This window comes from Crocuta crocuta, unplaced genomic scaffold, assembly GCF_008692635.1.
Source record: "Crocuta crocuta isolate KB4526 unplaced genomic scaffold, BGI_CrCroc_1.0 scaffold488, whole genome shotgun sequence".
Taxonomy (NCBI): Eukaryota; Metazoa; Chordata; class Mammalia; order Carnivora; family Hyaenidae; genus Crocuta; species Crocuta crocuta.
In genome coordinates, this window is record NW_027530995.1 from 327,479 (window position 1) to 330,669 (window position 3,191).

Here is a 3,191-nt window from a genome sequence, read left to right on the forward strand (position 1 = left end):
TTTACTAGATACAATAAGAAAGAGAATTGGGAAATTAGAAGACATCAGAATAAAATTACCTTAAAAGCATTGCAGAAACATGAAAGGGTGAAAATATGAAAGATACACGGATGATATGTCTTTAGGGAAAAAAAAGACTGGTAAAGAAGACCATTTGAAGACATAAGTCATGAGAATTTTGAGAAGCAAAGAAATAATACCTTCAAGTACAATACAATGAATGTGAAATAGGATTAATTAAAAGAAATTATAACATAGACCCTTCATAGTACAACTGCAGAATATCAGGGATAAAGAGAAAAATGTTTTAAAAGCTACAGAAAGACTAAAGACAAATTGTAACTAATGAAAGAGTAGCTACAGATGTCTTAAGAGTAGCAATAAATGTGAAAAGGAATCAAAGTAATATATTCAAAGTGCTGAGAGAAAATTCATTTCAACCCAGTATTCTATGCCTAGCTAAGCTATTATTCAAGAGTTAAGGATTTTAATATTTTCAAACATGAAAATCTAAAAGAGTTTTGTGCCCATAGTCTTTTATGAAAGAACTTCTAAAGGATATACTTAAGCATGAACCTGGAAGAAGGATGATCTGAAGCTAATAAGAAAAATACAAAAATAAAATATATTATAAATTTTCACTGTCAGCAAAAAAGTATTCATCATCATGAAAGCAAAGATTCCAAGCCTCTGTCTCTCTTTTTTTTAGTCATAGCACTTTATTTGGTCTGCTCTGTTAGGTGTTATAGTCATGTGTCTGTTGGTAATGTCATGCTTATGTTAAATTTTTCATGATGTCATTAGAAACTGAAAAACAGCGATACCAGTGAAATATTTGTCACTCAGAATGAATATTTCCATCAGTTTTACTAGAAAAGACTACACACAGGATTATAAATTTGCACCTCAGGAGTGCTTAATCACACTGTTGCTGATGGTATAAGAAAACCTTCACTGTCAGGAGCTTATTTATGCATATGAACAATGAACAGTCTTTAATATAAGTTTGTAAACACTCTTGATTATGAGGCTGTTTCAGAGGTCCCCAAAATCATGCACATGTTCAGTTAGTCACTAGAAAGATTCATGAGAGTCAGCATGTAGTTCTGCCAGGATTTACAGCAGTGACACAGCAAAAATGTATAGTCAGAGCAGGAAGGAAAAAAGACACCTATGAAATCTGGAGAAATCTATATGCATAGGCTTCCTATGCTCTCCTTGTGACAGATCATGCAGAGTACACTCTCACCCAAGCAGCAGAAATGCAGTCATGTGTATAGTGTCTCTGCCTAGGGAAGCACATTAAAGACTCAGCACTGAGGGATAGTACTGGGTTGGTCATGTAGACATCCTCTGTCTAGCAACTACAAAAATTCTAGATTCCTGAAAAGAAAACAGGTGTTTAGTCCATGGGCAAAGCAGTCTTCTTGCTTAGTGAATCTAATGTCATTTTAGGTAACTGTTCACCAACCAAGTTCCCAGATGCCAGCTGAGGTTCAGCCTTGCAAACAGACCCTTCTAAGATAGCAGCCTCAAACCTGCTGTATTAACTCTTTTCTGCAGAGGCCTATTTCCATAGCTATAGTTTTCACTGTTTTTTCTTATGACTTTTAAAAGCATATACAGTTGACCCTTGAACAATGCAAGTTGTTCACTTATATGTGAACTTCATGGGTCCACTTATATATGGATTTTTTTTAATAAATAGGAAAAATTTTGGAGATTTGTGATAATTCGAAAAAACCTCACAGGCAAACCACATTACCTAGAAATACTAGAAAAAATAAGAAAGAGTTAGGTATTATTGTAAGAATATAATGTGTATTACATATAACATACAAACTATGTGTTATTTGACTGTTCACATATTGGTGAGACCTCTGGTCAAGGGTAAGCTATTAGTTAAGTTTTGGGGGAGTCAATAGTTATAGGGTTGGTGCCCCTAACCCCCACATTGTTCAAGGGTCTACTGTATGTATATTAATTTTTTTACTTTAGGAAATGTCATTTTGCTTAAACAAATAATAAAATCTCTCTTAAGATAATTTCATTCTTATATATATAATATATACAATAGACATCTATGGCTTTGTTTCTTTGAATGTTGGATAAATCTATATTGTGTGCCTGGAAGTTCTTGGGTTTCAACAATATATACACTGATTATACTCTGTAATCACAATCAGTATGAAAATATATTTATGGGGAAAGAAAAGATAATCTTATTAAAAAGAACCTGGAGAGCATAAAATATGTTTTTGTGTAGATTTTAAAATAGACCTCCAGGATCTAAGGAATAACATGCAAAAGGCATAGGTGGTACCTTCTATAACTCAGTTCTTTCTAGCTGTCTTTTGTCCATGTANTAAAAAGACTACTTGTGGAAACACAAAAGGAAAATAACCATTCAGTAATTTTACAGCCAAACAATTTAAGGAAAATCACCATATGCAAATTACCTATACTTAAGCACACTAGCCTGAGTTATTATTTTGGAGCAAAGTGCACTCAAGAAAATCAACACAGCATAAAGAGTTTTGTCTTTTATGTTTTCGCTCCAAAATTGATTATGAATTTCTGTAGCCATGTATCTTGCAAAGTTTTGTAAACACACACACACACACACACACACCACGTCCATACATGTTTCTATTGCTTTGACACTTGGGTGATGATTTCTGGGTTACACTGTACATCAGCAAATTCTATGCTACTTACATTTAGGACTGGTATCCACCCATGNATGATACCATATTCATAAGAATTAAGTAAACCATACACAAAAAAAGAAAATTGCTATTATAAGTAGAATGTTATTTTATGGATAAAGATACCAAACAAGAAAGTATGTCACAGAATACAAATATATTGCATAAAACCAAGACCAGCGAATTTTATGTAAGCAAAATCCATTTACCTCTTACAGGCATACCTTTGTAAAGAAAAAGAAGATTCTGGTACCTCAAACACATTTTGAAGGAGGATCTGTGAATTGAAATTACACATTCTATACTCTGTTAGTTAGCTAATCATATGAACACAATTAACCTTCTTGTATCAGTGAACAACAATGTAGCTTAGTAGACTATCTGGCGGAAAGCAGATTTATAGTCCTTGAAAGCTGGACCAGTCAATACAGCTGTGGGTTTTTCTATTGAGACATTAAGCTTTTCTGGTAGTTAGCATTTAGC

At 33.4% G+C, this 3,191-nt stretch overlaps 1 protein-coding gene across 1 annotated transcript in view; it reads left to right on the forward strand.

Annotated features, from left to right (window-relative positions):
* The window catches only part of CNKSR2 (connector enhancer of kinase suppressor of Ras 2), a 231,532-nt gene that overhangs the window by 164,813 nt on the left and 63,528 nt on the right, over positions 1-3,191 (forward strand). The gene's annotated exons all lie outside the window — the stretch shown is intronic.